We start from the raw sequence: 17,838 nt of genomic DNA on the forward strand, positions 1-17,838 counted from the left end.
CAATTCCATTACCTTGAGGTCCAGAACCACACTGCAAGAGAAGATTCATGAGGAGCTAAGCTCAAAGGAGAACATTCAAGTTGAAAATGTTGTTGAGGTAGAAGATGCTGAAGAGGAGGATGAAGTACAAGACATGGTTGAAGAAGAAGCAGCTCAACCAGAGAATAGCACACCAAAGGAAGCTGAAGCTATAAGGGACGCCATCCCTATCCCCTTCCCACACCTTGCTAGGAAGTCCAGAAAGCAGATGGAGCTCGACTCAAAGATGGTGGAGATCTTCAAAAAGGTTGAGGTAACCATTTCACTTTTTGATGCCATTCACCAGGTACCTAAATATGCAAAATTTTTAAAGGATTTATGCATGCATAAGGATAGAATACAGGATTTAGAAACCATTCCCTTAGGTAGCTCAATATCTGCTTTAGTGGGTGCCATACCAGAGAAATGTAGGGATTCGGGGCCATGTATGGTTACGTGTACCGGGTGTAACATTTTCTGAATGTATGTGTGATTTAGGAGCGTGTGTTAGCATTATGCCATTGTCTGTATATGATGCTTTGACGCTCCCTCCCTTAAAAAGGTCGGCAGCTCATTTTGTTTTGGCAGATAAAAGCATAATCACAGTGGTTGGAATTGCTGAGGACGTGCTGGTGAGCATTAAGGGGCTCATATTTCCTATTGACTTCTATATTTTGGAGATGCCCCCTAATGACTCAGGAAGACCATCATCCATCCTACTTGGAAGGCCATTCCTGAAGACTTCAAAGTTCAAGTTGGATGCATTCTCAGGAACTTATTCCTTTGAGATAGATGGCAGAGCAGTGAGCTTCAACCTAGATGAAGCTATGAAGCACCCTCTGGAAGATCATTCTCTCTTCTAGTGCGACATCATTGATGATACTGTAGCTGCAGTTCACCAAGAAGAAGTAGAAGAGATGCACATGGAGCAAGGTCCAAGTGTGTGGAAACCCTCTGAACACAATGAGAACACTTTGCCATTATCACTAGCTCCAGATGATCAAGTGCCTAGCCATGAGCAAAAAATGGAGTTAAAGCCCCTTCCACCCCACCTCAAGTATGCTTACCTTGAGGATAATCAGAAGCCCCCCGTTATCATTGCAAGGGAACTCACATCCCAACAGGAGGAGCAGCTGCTTAGTATGCTGAGAAGACACAAGAAAGCAATTGGGTGGAGCTTGGCGGATATAGTAGGTATCAGTCCTCAAGTTTGTGAGCACAAGATATTTTTGGAAGAGGGAGCAAGGCCTTTCTGTCAACCTCAAAGGAGATTGAATCCTACCATCTTAGAAGTTGTCAAGAAGAAAGTGACCAGACTGCTTGCAGCTGATATCATCTACCCCATCTCAGATAGTGAATGGGTTAGCCCAGTACAAGTGGTGCCCAAGAAGTCTGGAGTCACAACAGTGAAGAATGAGCATGGAAAGCTCATGGCAACTAGGGTGCAGAATTCATGGAGTGTTTGCATTGATTACAGGTGCCTCAACCAGGCTACCCGCAAGGATCATTACCCCCTGCCATTCATTGATCAGATGCTTGATCGCCTGTCAGGTAAATCACATTACTGCTTTTTAGATGGTTATACGGGCTATTTTCAAATTCATATAGCTCCTGAAGATCAGGAGAAAACTACTTTTACATGTCCCTTTGGAACGTATGGATACAAAAGGATGCCTTTTGGCTTGTGTAATACACCGGCTACTTTCCAAAGGTGCATGATGAGCATTTTCTCTGATCTTATTGAGAGCTGTATGGAAGTTTTTATGGATGATTTTAGCGTATATGGTGATTCATTTAACCTTTGCTTGGATAGTTTAGCTAGAGTATTAGACAGGTGTGTTAGTTCAAACCTTGTATTGAATTTTGAAAAGTGTCATTTTATGGTACAACAAGGTATTGTTCTAGGACATGTTGTTTCTAATACTGGTATTTCTGTAGATCCAGCAAAGGTAGATGTCATTTCTAGTTTACCTTACCCCTCCTCCGTGAGGAAAGTCCGTTCGTTCCTTGGTCATGCAGGTTTCTACCGAAGATTTATCAAGGACTTCAGTAAGGTAGCATTGCCTTTATCCAGACTACTACAGAAGGATGTTGAGCTTGAGCTGAGTGAGGACTGCATGATTGCGTTTGATAAGCTGAAGATCACCTTGACTCAAGCTCCGATTGTGAGAGGACTAGACTGGAGCCATCCTTTTGAGATTATGTATGACACCTCCAACCATGCAGTAGGAGCGGCGTTGGCTCAGCGCGAAGGTAAGGATCCTTTCGTAATTGCTTATGCTTCTAAGACCTTAGACGCTGCTCAATCTAATTACACTACCACTGAAAAAGAGCTTCTGACTATTGTTTTTGCTCTAGATAAATTCCGAGCCTATTTACTTGGTACTAAGGTGGTAGTGTACTCAGACCATGCAGCTCTAAAGTATTTATTAGCTAAAAAAGAGTTCAAACCAAGGCTAATACATTGGATATTGCTGCTGCAAGAATTTGATTTAGAAATTAAGGATAGGAGTGGTTCCCAGAACTTAGTGGCAGACCACTTGAGTCGTCTTGAGCACATCAAGAATGACTCCACTCCTATTAATGATACTTTTTCATTTGACAGCTTGCACGCAATATCTGAAGTAGTCCCTTGGTATGCTCCTATAGCTAATTATCTAGTTAGTCACACTTTCCCTCCTAATTTTACTAAGCATCAAAGGGACAAGCTGAAAAGCGAGTCTAAATATTATATATAGGATGACCCATATTTATGGAGGCATGGTGCTGACCAGATAATTAGAAGGTGTGTGCCTCAATCAGAATTCCAGTCCATTTTAGAGGCATGTCACTCCTCTAAGAGTGGTGGACATTTTGGCCCTCAAAGAACAGTTAGAAAAATTTTAGACTGTGGATTCTAGTGGCCCACTCTTTTTAAAGATGCTATTGCCTTCTGTAAATCTTGTTCTCCATGCCAAAGGTTTGGTAATATATCTAAGAGGGATGAGATGCCCCAACAGCTTATGCTGTTCTGTAAAATTTTTGATGTTTGGGGCATTGACTTCATGGGTCCATTCCCAAACTCTAGTGGTTTCTTATATATACTGTTAGCTGTAGATTATGTTTCTAAATGGGTGGAAGAAATTCCTACCCATACTGATGATGCTAACACTGTTGTCTCTTTTGTTAGAAACCATATTATTTGTCACTTTGGGTCACCACGAGCAATCGTGAGTGATCAAGGCACTCACTTTTGTAACAGGAGATTAGCAGGTCTACTGAAGAAGCATGGGATTGTTCACAAAGTAGCAACAACCTACCATCCTCAGACCAATGGGCAAGCTGAGGTGTCTAACAGAGAGATCAAGCGCATTCTAGAGAAGATAGTCAAGCCTCATAGGAAGGAATAGAGCACCAGACTTGTAGATGCGCTATGGGCTTATCGGACAGCATACAAGACACCCATAGGAATGAGCCCCTTCCGCTTAGTGTACGGAAAGGCTTGTCGCCTCCCAGTGGAGGTGGAACATAAGGCTTTCAGGGCTGTAAGGGAATGCAACATGGGATTTGAGAAGGCTGGTGTTGAAAGGAAGCTGCAACTGGCAGAACTGGAGACCCTTCGACTCAAGGCATATGACAACTCCAGACTATATAAGGAGAAGGTGAAGGCTGTGTATGACAAGCATATCAAAAGAAGATATTTCAGACCTGGAGAGCTAGTTCTCCTTTACAATTCAAGGCTGAGACTCATGCCAGAAAAGCTGAGATCCAGATGGGAAGGCCCCTATAGAGTAGAGAAGGCAAAGCCATACGGAGTCTTCCATCTGAGTCATCCTTCAAGTTCCAAATTCATCAAGGTCAACGAACATCGCTTAAACCTATATCATGGTGAGAAAATGAAGGACAATAAAGAGCTAGAGGTCTTCCTTTTAGAGGATCCACCAACAGAAGCAGATTGAGCTTGTAGACCGTCCAACTTAAGGACGTAAAAGCAAAGTGCTAGGTGGGAGACAACCCACCATGGTATGATTGTGCCGTTTTCATTCCTAGTTTTATTTTCTTTTGTTTTTCCATACTGTTCATTCATAATTTTTGCATATTCATCTGCATTCTTCATTTTGCATTCTGTATAAAAAAAGGGAGCACACGACGCGCAAGCATCGCTGATGCGTATGCGTCATATGTGTGTGCATGAAAAATAAAAATTGAACAGAGAGTTGGGCAGGAGTGGTGCTGGTAGCGTGCCTTGCGCACAAGCAAGTCCACGAGTACACATCCCTCACGCGTACGCGTCGCTTGCGTTTTCACCAGTCCACACGTACGCGTCCCCCACGCGTACGCGTGACCCTGCAAATCAGCGTAAATAGGTGTACGGCCAGAGAGTTATGATGATGTGAGGCTGGAACTGTGCTGGGAGCACAAGCCCTATCACGCGTACGCGTCCCTGACGCATACACATCGTTTTCCCATCGAGGCCATCCACGTGTGTGCGTCCCTGATGCTCACGCGTCGTATTCAATTTTGGCACATGTGCGTATTAGACAGAGAATTGTGCGTGCGCGAGGCTGCCTTCGCGCCATTCGCCCAACCAATATCACACGTACGCGTCCTAGACGCGTATGCATCGCCTGAAAATAGTGCGATCCACGTGTACGCGTGATGCACGCGTATGCGTCGCATGCGACGCACAATTTATCCACTTCAGCGCCAGATTTTAAATCTCCTCTCCCCAATCCTAATTCTTTTCAATCCTAATTATTTCTTCCTTCTTTCTTTCTTCTTCTTTATTCTTTCTTACTTTCTACTACTTTCTTCTTTCCTTCCTCATCTTCTTCATCAAGGTTCTTTTCTTCCTCCCATCTACTCTTTCATTCTTGCATTTATTTATGTTTCTTTCTTTTCTATCCTTCTTTTAGCTTACTTATTTATGGTTTCTTTTTCTTTTCTTTTTCATGCATTCTTATGTTAGTATTGGAGTTTTATTTGGGTACTACCTTATTATCCTGAAGCTTGTGGTTATTCTATGGAGTGATTTGACAATTGATACTTTAACTTGGCTCTCATATACATTTAGATTATATTATTTTCATTCCTATTCTATCTTGCTCACCAAGTGTTTGTGAAAAAGCACCTATGGCATCTTGAACTCTATTTTGTTTTACTCTTTTACTTGAATGCCTCTTTTTCACAACCCTTGCACTCCACATGTATTTGGGATTATCATTCACAATTGTCATCATACAAAAACTCTCGATATTAGCACATTTAATTTTTGATGCTTGAGTTATGCTTCTCATGCCTATTCCTTGCATGCTTTCACCTCTTGCATCTATTTAATTATGAATTGCCTTATTGCTCTTAATTGATATCTTATCTACATGTTGTAGCTACCATGTATTTGAGCTAACATCTTTCTTTTGGAATTCATTATCACTTGGAATTTTCTCCCTTCCGGTTTTGGTTATCTATATTTCACATCCCTCCTTTTTCTTCTTCCTTAGGCATGGGTACCAAGAAAGGAAAAGAGAAGGCCACTGACAAGCCACCGGCTAGGAGAGGAACCAAGAGAACACTGGCAAAGGCACTTCCATCTACCAGTGTCAAGCTACCAACAAAGCGGATGAAGAGGATCATTAAAGTTGATGAATCAGAGAAAGCCTTTCCCGCCCGAGACTCCACACGGTTTGCTAACCGTTATTACGAACAGATGTTCCCCATCCTGGCTGAGAGGAACTACAAAAATGAGCATCTACTCATTATCCCAACACACTTTGTTGATTTTGTGGAGCCCCAAATTGAGAGGAGACAGTGGGAATTTCTGAGGAGACGGCTATGGGAGGCCAACTTATCATGGGTAGTTGAATTCTACTCAAACTTCTCCTCGCCTACTCTACAGACTGTCTTCGTCCGTCAACAGCAGGTCCCTGTCTCCGAGAGTGCCATACAGAGAGCACTGGACCTTCCACCTAGTCCAGAGGGATGGGATGCATATCAAGAAGTATCTCGTAAGCGCCATATGTATCAGTTCGACTGGGATAGCGTACTTGGAGTTATAGCCCAACCTGGCAGCAAGTGGATCTACGGGCAGTATCATTCAAAACCCAAGAGCATCTCAGCCCAGTCACTTACCCTGGAGGCTCGCGTGTGGGCACAAATTATGTCCCACTATGTCTTTCCGAGCACTCACGAGTCGACCTTCACAGCAGACATGGCTATCCTCATCTGGTGCATCCTGACAGAGCAACCCCTCAACCTGCCCCGACACATCCGGCAAGCCATGGAACACGTATAGATAGCGGGTAACCTGCCTTTTTCCGCCTTGATTTTAGATTTAGTCTCTGCAGCAGGTGTGTCCTCTCGGGCAGGTGACACGAAGGTCATAATCCCTAGGGCCGACCAGTATATCCCGAATGGGAAGTACATCAGGCCACCAGTTTCCTCTGCGAGTGGGCCTGCAGGCCCATCTTTGAATACTCCTCCCTCTTCCACTCCACCACCATCCACACCACAAACACCATCCATCCATCAGATGTTCCTACAGATCCTTGAGAGGTTCGACCGGCAAGACCGGCGAATAGAGCAAATGGAGCGCCGTAACAAGTGCAGATACAACTATCTGAAGGAACTCATAGCTAGTACTCACCCACCTCCAGAACAGAAGGACACCCCAGACTCCCCTTCATCTAGTAGCACAGGTAGCCAAAGTGAACCAGACACTGGAGGCGACGCTTCTAGCCCTCCCTTGCTCCTTACTGATGGCACAGAGGACCGTGCCAAGCCTTAAGTGTGGGGAGGTCAGTCCTTGACTTCCGGAGGTAATTTTTCTCTCTTAACACCAACATTTGACTTTTTCTTTTGTTAGATAGGATAGATTGCATGATAATAATTGTTTGCATGTATGTTTTGCTTGGTTAAAGTAATGAGTTTCCTTTCAAGACCCTTTTTATAGTATTTCACTAATTTAAATTAAAAATTTTGTGTTAAACTTATTTGAAGACTGTAATTTGGAACATGAATTATAGCTAAGAACACACAACCTGTGAGATTTGAGCTTAATTACATGGTTACATTATTTAACCATAATATTTTATTCTTGTGTATTTCCTTCTCTGTGATTGTAATCTATATTTTGTTCCATTCTATATGTCCAGTGTTTAGTATATTTATATGCTTGCATATGATTGAGGCTATTATTTGTTATTAGCTCACTCATCCTAAATAGCCTACCATTTCAATTACCTTTGTTTGCCACTTTGAGCCTTTTAATCCTCGTTTGTTCTATATTTTACCACATCACTAGCCTTAAGCGGAAAAACAATTAATTACCCCAAGTGAATCTTTGGTTAGCTTAAGTTAGAGGTTGTGTATTAATTAAGTGTAGGAAACTGTGGGAACTTGGGTTGATGAAAGTGTACAGTGTTCTATTGATAAAATATTGGGAATTTGGGTACTTACTCATGTGAGACCAGAAAAATTAAAACTCCATGTGCATTGATGTGTTATATTTACTTTTATTTTTAATAAAAAAAATCAAACCAAAAAAATATTCAAATAAATAAATAAATAAATAAGGGGACAAAATTACCCCAAGGTCAAGTTTAATAAAAGATCAATGCATATGTGATAAAATTAAAGAAATATTTGGTACATGAGTATGTGATGTAAAAGTGGGAATTTTAGGTAGCTAGGCATGATTTTAGAGTTATATAGAGTGTGTGTATGTTAGGTGAGAACTTAGGTTAGTCAAAGATTCATATTATAACTCACTTAGCCATACATATATCCTCACCCTTACCTTAGCCCCATTACAACCTTAAAAAGACCTCATGATGTTTGCATTAGTATACTAAATTTTTTGTTGATTGGTTAGATGAAGAACAAAGTTTAGAAAGTATGACTAGAGAAGAGTAGAGTGATTAACCCTAGACACTTGAGCGATTAGAGTGCATATACACTACCAGTGAGGGTTCAATTCTTGATTCTATGTTCCCTGCTTTCATGAGCTATCTTCTTACAAGTTTACTTGTCTTTTATTGTATGATTTGAATTAGTGGAATCTGGTTTATTTTTGTCTTGAAGAACTTATTTACTTTTGACCAAGTAGACAGAATCATCTTAGCATATAGTTGCATTCATAGGTTGCATCTCATGAGTCTTACTTTCCCCCATTCATTCTTTTTATCTCCTTGAGCTTAGCATGAGGACATGCTAATGTTTAAGTGTGGGAAGATTGATGAACCACTATTTTATGGTTTATCTTGTACTCAATTGAGTGGTTTTTATCAATTCTTTGCACACTTATTCATACAATTTGCATGATTTTACAATTCCTTCCCAATTCTACTCTATGGTTAAAAACTTGCTTCCTAAGCCTTTAAATTGTGTACTTTTAATTCCCCTTTATACCATTCGATGTTGTGATCTGTGTGTTAAGTGTTTTCAGGTTTTATAGGGCAGGAATGACTTAGAAGATGGAAAGGAAGCTTGCATAATGGAAGGAGCACAAGAAATAAAGGAGATAACCAGCGAGAAGTGACGCACACGCATGGCTCATGCGTGTGCATGAATTGGAGTTCGCACAGCGACGCGTGTGCATGCCTGACGCGTACGTGTGATACGTGAAATGACCAGCGACGCGTACGCGTGACTGACGCGTAGCATGATGTGCGCTATCTGCAGAAATCACAGAAAATGTTGGGGGCGATTTTGGGCCAAGTCTAGACCCAATTTTCGACCCAGAAACACAGACTAGAGCCAGGGGACAAACAGAGACTCAAGACACATTTTCATTTGCATAGTTTTTAGTTTTAGACTGGAATCTTAGAGAGAAATTACTCTTCCTCTAGGTTTTCTACACACTCATAGTTTTCATAGTTTATGCTTTTGCTTTGGATATTGAGAAGAGTCATTACCTCCGTTGAAGTCTCATTATTCTAGTTTGCTTTCTTATTCCTTTGCTCTTTTGATTACTTATTAACCCTGTTCAGATAAGGATGTTGCATTTTGGGATTTATTAATGCAAAGAACTATTTTTACTTTTAATTAATTTTCAATTCCTATTTTATTTAATTTATCATGTCTTCTTCTTATATTTCTGTGAACATTATATTCATGTCAATAGAGTAGACTCCCAACTTGACTTAGGGGTTGATTAAAAGGAGACCCTTGAGTTGGAATGCTCAAGTGATTAGTTAAATTAGAAGTTGTTGGCTAACTCTCTAGGCACTAACGCTAATCCTTCCCAAGGGGTGAATAATAGTTAGCTCAATCACTTGACTTTCCTTTATTTAGTAAGGGTTAACTAAGTGAAAACAACAACCTCTTGATACTATACTTGGAAAAATCCAACAAGGATAGAACTTCTAATTAATCTTCCCCCGGTCAAGGCTTTTTATTTGATTATATAAATCTCTTTTAATTTACATTGCTTTAATTCACAATCCTCTATTTTTCTCTTCCCCAACTCTCAAAATTCCTCAGAAAATTCCTGACTGATAAAATAACACCCTTTTGTCAACTCGTTGGGAGACGACCTGGGATTCTTACTCCCAGTATTTTTATTCTAAATTTGTGACAACTCTTCTAAATTGATAAGCGGATTTTTGTTGGTTAAGAACTGTACTTGCAACGCTGTTCTTATTATAAACTCTTAATCGGCAATTTTCCGTCGCATCACTTCCTTTCCATCCTCTAAGCCATTCCTGCTCTATAAACCCTGGAAGCACTTAACAAACATATCACGGCATCAAATGGTAATAAGAGAGGATTAAACATAGCAAATTTAAGGCCAAAGAAGCATGTTTTCAATCATAGCACAAAATTAGGAAGGAAAATATAAAACATGCGAATTATATGAATAAGTGTGAGTTTAGTGGATAAAATCCACTCAATTAAGCATAAAATATACCACGAAATAGTGGTGCATCAGGATCCCACCTACAAGATCCTCCAAGTGCACCAGGTACAATCCATGAGTTAATTATTTACACATGCTTTCATTATTATACCATTTGTTTCAATAAGTCAATCCATTTAGTTTCATCATTTTTCATTAAGTAGCTACTCTAGTTAATTCCAGAAACTATACTAGGGCAAAATTCTTAAAGTTTACATGATAGTTAACAAATAAAGCATTATGAAAGCACCTGCGCAAAATGATACCATCGAAAGAGTCAATTAATTCAAGAATAAGATGATACCTCAGCACCATTAATGGCTCCTTCATAGTAGAGGTTCAAACTTACTGCACATTCAAGATAAAGTCTCCAGTGACCAGTGAGTAAATCCTTCCTAATTATTTCAAAGTCTAAGAAAACCTAGCCTAGGACAAACCTTTGATAAGGTGGAAGCTTTAGCAGATTCATACAAGTAGCTGATGTTGGTAATTGGTCAAGAGCTTCCTCCGATGCAGTACCAGTAGCCCTACAAGAACAGAAGGCATTAGACAATTCCACTTGGCCTCATTAATTACTCTTCTAACACAAAATAAATTGTGGTTAGAGAAAACAATTTTGGATCATATTTTTCATTATTTTACAAAATTAATGTTATGGATAGATCATAGATATCATAAATTTAGAATATAATTTCTATAGTATTATTCACCTTTGTATGCAAAACAAAGGTTCAAGATATCGAAAACCCAGCAATGGTCCACGAGAGCAACCTGTCACAAACCTATACAAAGGTTAAGTTTGTTATCCATGTTGAACTCAGTAATAAAAAAGGGCTATTAAATCATATATCTATGTTTATCTTACTTCAGAAATTTCTTCCTGTTTTCCAATGAAAAGCCTTTGAGAATCTCCCAAAACATCTCAATCACATAATGATCCTATAAAAAGAACTCACTTATTAGAATTTAGAAGTGCCTACTTCAAAGATCAATGTGACGTGTGTGTGTTTGGCCACCGATACCTTCTTTCAGTCTTTCCTTTTTCCCACTATTGATTAATATCATGGATTTGACCCTAGTTCTTATGTATATCAAATGATAAGAAGCCAGAAAGACTTCCAAAAAAAAGTCTCAAACTAATTTTTTTAGCATGACTATAATATCATTTGAATGTTTCTGTAAGGATTTACTGACTAAAAACCACATAGGCGCTAAAGAGCTTACACTGTGATAGCCTCCTGCATAGTTGGTATGCTGCCGTAGATCATCGACATCCAAGCTCTCATCTCTCTATAAGTTCTCTTCTCTCTTTCTCTCTCATCTCACAAACTCTGCATTAGAACAAAGTTTCCATACCTTATACCTTGCTTCTGTTCTAGATACTTCAGGACTCATGCTGCCCTTAGTTTGTATGACCACCAATAAATCTGTTGCATAAAGGTTAGTACTGCAAGTTACAAATTAAAAGGAGAATAATAGAAGAATAAAGTGTGCGCGTATACAAAATCATGTGGTTAATGGCCATGCTTTGACCAACCCACACACTTTTCTTACACTCATATACCAACCATTGCCAAATGTGTCATTCCAAATCATTATCTTGTTTCTAAGGCTTTTTATCAAACATCTTATGTGCATCATTTCAAATGCTTTGATTAAATAAAAAATTCATTACAGCAACCAAATAAATCACAAAATCAAAGGCAAATGCTAGCTTAATCCCAAATCGGAAATGATATCAAGCAGCAATTAAACTAACACGACATGAAAATTACATTGTAATAATAGAATTTTATTGTATCAAAAACTGGAAAAAAATATAGTAGAAAATTCAAATACTCACCATCGATGTTGGGTTCAAAGAGAAGAAAAAGTCACTGAAGGAGGATTAAGGTTTGTACTCGTAAAATAGGGGAAGAGAAGGGACAGCACGGGAACAGCGATGATTGATGACGACGAGAGTGATGGAAGTCCCAAAGGTATTGATGATGGAAGAATGTGGTGGATGAAGGTGCTAAGGAGAAAGGTTTGGAGTGTGAATGGAGAGGAAGATGACTGTGAAGCTCGTTTGGAGTGTAGAGCTCGAGAGGGTAGAGGTAGAGTTAGGTTTAACTCAATATTTCTGACGGAATATTTTAAATTACAGATAGATTTTCTGTCTGTAATAATTTAATAAAACGTAGCGTTTTTGTTTATTTTAATTACAGAGGAATTTTTTGTCGGTAATTATTTTCCATGAAAAAAATTAATTTTTCCTACAGAATTATCGACGGATTCTCTTTTCCGTTTGTAATTTATGCTAATTCATTTTTTTTTGTTTTTGACAAAAAATCCCTCGCAAATTCTGTCTGTATTTCCGTGGGATAAAATCTGTTGGAAACATCTGTGTGTAATAACTAGTTTTCTAGTAGTGTGAGAGAGAGACCATGGGTGAGGAAGAGAGAAACCATGGAACCTCCAAACTTTCGGCTTTGATTTCTTGAGATCCGTAACTCTAATAAAAAATCTAATTCGATAAAAGTATTCGTATCTTCCTACTCTACACGTTGGCATCACTTTTTTTGGTGGAAGCTAATGGTGACATAGCTCCCATTTCCCTTAAAGTTTGGCCCTTTGGTGTTTTTGGCAAAAGAATCAATTTCTGACGTTTTCTTTTTCAGAGCTCGATCAAAAAGCTTCTCCGGAGTTTCTGTTGTTGTGATTTCTGTATGGAGGTAGCGTTTGATAATTTTCTAATAATTAAATATGAATTTAATAAGTAAATGTTGGTTTGATTAATTATTATTGAGTTTGATTGAGTTTTATGTTAAAATTTTATTAGGTTATTGTTGTTGCTTGTGAATTGTGGTTTGGCCATGAAGAACAGCCTAGCTAGGGTTATTTTAATGATTTTGGGGGCTGTTATGAATGAGAATTATTGATTAAAATTGATGAGGTTTGATGGCCGAGAGATTAAAAGAAAAGCGGTAAAAAATCGATAATAGTAAAGCTTAAAAACGGACTTAAAACTCAAGCTGAAAACTTGAAGAATTTTGGAAATGGGTTTCAGTCCTTTGATAAAGTTATAATCAGGAAATTAAGACTTATATTTGAGAGTGAAATAGTAATTTAATAAAAATTGAAGTTAGCTTTGTAATTATATATGTTTTGGGGTACTTTGGATAATAATTAAGAAGTTCAGGAGTAAAATGAATATTTTATAAAAGATGCAAGGTTATTTTGGTAATTATATTATATGTAAGAATATTTTAATAAACTATAAAATATGTTGGGATAAAAGTATAAATATTTTAGAAAGGTCAAAGATATAGAATAATTTATAAAAGGTTAATAATAAAGCTTAAGTTAATAAGTTTTGAGTAATAAGAATATTTAAAGTTCAAGTTAATAAGGTTTAGATAATAAAAAAATCACTATTATTGTTATTAATTTATTAAGATTATTATCAATGTATTTTTGAAATATATTATTTATTAGTATTTTATTTAAAAGATATTATTTTATTTATGATATACTAAAAGGGTAAGCAGAGAAAATAAAAGAGAAAGATGAGAAAGAAAAGGAAAGAAAAAGAACAAAAAGTGAAGGATGTATTAAGTAAAAGGATCTCTACCACAGAAGAGTGATAAACCACTATTTTATGGTTTATATTGTGTTCAATTGTGTGGTTTTATCATGATCCTTACCTACTTATTCATTAAATTAGCATGCATTTAGATTTTCTTCCTGAATTTATTACATGTTTGAAAACTGCTTCCTAGAGACTTTAATTATTTATTTTTTTTATTCTCCTTTATTCCATTCGATGCCGTGATTTGTGTGTTAAGTGTTTCAGACTTTACAGGGCATAAATGAGTTGGAGATTGGAAAGGAAGCTAGCAAAATTGGAAGGAACACAAGAATTTGAGGAGATAACCAGCGAGAAGTGACGCGGTCGCATGGCTCACGCGACTGCGCGAAGGAGAGCAAATCGCAGTGACGCGGCCGCATGGCTCACGCGGCCGCGTGGATTGGAAAGCCCAAGCGACGCGGTAGCGTGGACGACGCGAACGCGTGGCGAGGAAAAGCGCGAATGACGCGTCCGCATAGATGACGCGATCGCGTGACATGTGCGATCTGCATAATCTGCAGAATTCGTTGGGGGCGATTTTGGATCCTATTTCGGCCCAGTTTTCGGCCCGGAACAGCAGACTAGAGTCAGAGAACATGCAGAAACAAATAACACATTCATTCAGTCAACAGTTTTTAGATTTAGTTTTACTCTCTTAGGTTTTTCTCTCTAGGTTTTAGAATTTTAATTTTCAATTGGTCTTAGCATTGGAGCATTGAGAAGAGTTATTTCCTCATCAAGACTTCATCATTCTAGTTTGTTTTCTTAACTTGGTTTCATTCTTCTATGTTCCTTGTTTTGTTCAATTTTGTTATTTGAATACTTTTATGATTAATTAATGCAAGGATTATTTCTTTTTAATTCAATTTCAATTCCAATAATCATGTCTTCTTTCAATTCCCTTTCATGTGTTATGGATTCTTTATTTACAATGCGTGAGTAGTTTCCTTACTTGATGGTGAGTTGATTAAAAGGAATTCTTGAGTTGGAAGGATTGAAAGAAAAATTTGTAATTGGGTTAAATGTTGAATTGCTATCCTGTCACCAACGCCAATCCCTTTGAACTAAGTGGGTTGCAACTTGTGAACAGATCTGGCATTCCAGCTTGTTTGACTTTCCCTTACTTGGTAAAGGATAACCAAACAGAACAACCATTAATTATAAATTAATCTTACATTCACTCCACCAATAATAGAAATTCCAACCAATCAACTCCCAGTCAAGGCTTTTATTCATATTAATTAAATTTCCTTAATTTACATTCCAATTTACCCAACTCAACTTCTTTGAACATGTGATTAATAGGATAGCACACTTTTCTATAACTCGTTGGGAGACGACCTGGGACTTAAAACTCCCAGTAATTTTTAATTTAACTCTCTATGACATATTTCTAAATTGATAGGCAGATTTTCGGTGAGTTAAGAACTATACTTGCAACGTAACCATTTTAATAATTTTTAATTCACCAGCTTCTGCGTCTCATCAATTTTTGGCGCCGTTGCCGGGGAGTTGCAATAGAGTGCTAATTTTATTAATTAGAATTTATTTATTTGTATTTTATTTTATTTTGCTACTATGAGCTGCATGTTTCTTCCGTCAAATGACGCGTTCACTTCCTGATCCGCGCTTGCTAATATTCGATCCTGAAATTGAAAGGACAATTTCACGAATAAGGTGAAAACAACGTCGGTTAGCCCGCTCTGAGGGCGGATCTGAAAGTGAATCTGATGAAGAAATCAGCCCCCGTTCTACTGATTCGGTTGTTTTACGTGCAGAAAACATGGCAGCTAGGAGAGTTACCATCCAGGAGGAAGGAGCCCCTAATTTTACAATGCAACCATTTCAAGCGCATCATCCGGCGGTAGCTACAGATTTTGAAATAAAGCCCGCACTGCTAAATTTGATGCCCAGGTTTCATGGCCTACCTGCTCAAGAGCCTATCAAGCACTTGAGAGATTTCCAAGCAGCCTGTTCTACTGTCAGGCGTGATGGCACTGATGAAACTTCAATACTGCTGAAAGCTTTTCCGTTTTCTCTTGAGGGAAAAGCAAGAGAGTGGAACTACACTCAACCTCTAGCAAATGTATCCAACTGGGATACACTCAGAAAGGAGTTTCTGGAGAAATTCTTCCCATCTGAAGTCACTGATAAGCTAAGGAAGGATATCTCCACAATTGTTCAGGATGACAATGAGACTCTCTTTGAATACTGGGAGCGCTTCAATAATCTTCTGGAAGCATGCCCCCACCACATGATTGACAAGATCGTGCTACTCAGCTATGTTACACAGGGTATGAGGCCCCAAGATAAGACCATACTGGAAAGTGCCAGCAATGGGTCTATGAAGAAGTACAAGACCACTGATGAAGCTTGGCAATTGATCAGTGATTTAGCTGAATCCACTAGGAACCACAGACAAAAGCAAGGCCGTTCAAAAGCTGTTGCAGAAGTATCTTCTAGCAGCGAGACTGCTGCTCTACGTGAAGGCATCTGTGAAATGACCAACTTGATGAAGCAAATACAGTTGAATCAACAAGCTCAGCAAGCTCAACCTTCTCCACCACAGCAAAACCAACAACTAGTCCCACAAAGAATTTGTGGAATCTGTGCTGATTACAGCCATTACACTAATGAATGCCCACAGCTCCAACAAGAAGACAACATGGTGGCATCCACTCACAACTTCTATGACCGCCCCAACCAAGGGTACAATCAAAGTGGAAATAATAACCATGGATGGCAGGACAATTCAAACCAGAATTGGAGGGACAGCAATAACAGAGGAGGCAGAGATAATCAGGGAAATCAGAGGTGGAACAATAACAACAACAGGCAGCAAAATCAACCTTACAGAGCACCTCACCTCAGGCAGAACCAATGACCACAGAACAATCAGCAGCAGACCTCTCAATTTACCCATTCTTCTTCACCTTCTATTGAAGACCTACTGCAATCTTTTGAGAAAAGACAACAGGCCATGGAAAGTAACATCATGAATAGTATTAATGCCAGTCTGAATGGTCTCACCTCTACTATGCAAGCTTTTATGACACAGTTTGTACCAGCACAAAATTCCAATAACCAACCTTCAAGCACTACTGGGATCCCCTCTCAACCATTACCCAACCCAAAAGGAGGCATTAATGCCATCACCCTGAAGTCCGGAACCACACTGCAGGAGAGGAATCAGGAGGAACCAAGCTCACCAGAATACGCCTCAGCTGAAGAGGTGGTAGAAATCGAAGATGTTGAAGAGGAAGAGGATATACATGACATAGCTGAAGAAGAAATAGCTCAACCACAGGAGGAAGCACCAAAAGGCGCAGATGCCACAAACAACACTACTCCTATTCCATTTCCACAACTTGCAAGGAAGCCCAGGAAGTAGCTGGAACCCGATCCTAAAATGGTAGAGATATTCAAAAATGTCGAGGTAACTGTCCCCCTTTTTGATGTTATTCAGCAGGTACCTAAATATGCAAAGTTTCTAAAAGACTTATGTATCCATAAAGACAGAATTAATGAATTAGAAACTATTCCTTTAGGTAGTTCTATATCTGCTTTAATGGGAGGATTACCTGAAAAATGTAGTGATCCAGGTCCTTGCATAGTTAGTTGTACTATTGGTGGTGTAGTAATTTATGATTGCATGTGTCAGTATAATGCCTTTGTCTATATATGATGTTTTGAGGCTCCCTCCCTTAAAAAGGTCGGCAGCTCGTTTTGTGTTAGCAGATAAAAGTATTATTACAGTGGCTGGAGTTGCTGAAGATGTTTTGGTGAATATTAAAGGGCTCACATTTCCCACTGATTTTTATATCTTGGAGATGCCCCACAATGATTCAGATAAGCCATCATCAATCCTACTTGGAAGACCATTCCTGAAGACATCAAAATTCAAATTGGATGCCTTTTCAGGAACATACTCCTTTGAAATAGATGGCCGCATAGTAATCTTCAATCTGAATGGAGTTATTAAACACCCCCAGAAGATCGTTCTATCTTCCAGTGTGATGTCATAGACGAAAGTGTGGCTGAAATTCAAAAGGAAGAGTTTGAAGAGAGGCACACTGGATAAGGTCCCAGTGTGAGGACCCTCTTAACTGACAGTAAGGGCACTTCACCATTTTCACAAGCCCCAGATAATCCAGAGCCTGCCCATGATCAAAAGTTAGAATTGAAACCTCTCCCTCCACATCTCAAATATGCTTATCTTGAGGATGAGCAGAAGCTTCCGGTTATTATTGCAAGGGAACTGACTTCTCAACAAGAAGAGCAGTTACTTGATGTACTGAGGAAGCATAAGAAGGCAATTGGGTGGAGTTTAGCAGAC

General features: G+C 39.0%; 1 long non-coding RNA gene across 1 annotated transcript; it reads right to left on the reverse strand.

Moving 5' to 3' along the window:
* Positions 1 to 10,637: 10,637 nt before the first annotated feature.
* Positions 10,638 to 11,150, reverse strand: LOC107622144 (uncharacterized). The gene is made up of 3 exons (XR_001616096.3): positions 11,117 to 11,150; positions 10,758 to 10,831; positions 10,638 to 10,674 (listed from the first exon to the last, which is right to left on the reverse strand). It is a non-coding gene; the product is annotated as an uncharacterized LOC107622144 (long non-coding RNA).
* Between the last annotated feature and the right edge of the window lie 6,688 nt (positions 11,151 to 17,838).

Source organism: Arachis ipaensis, chromosome B10, assembly GCF_059453495.1.
Source record: "Arachis ipaensis isolate K30076 ecotype BB chromosome B10, ASM5945349v1, whole genome shotgun sequence".
In the NCBI taxonomy this organism is placed as follows: domain Eukaryota; kingdom Viridiplantae; phylum Streptophyta; class Magnoliopsida; order Fabales; family Fabaceae; genus Arachis; species Arachis ipaensis.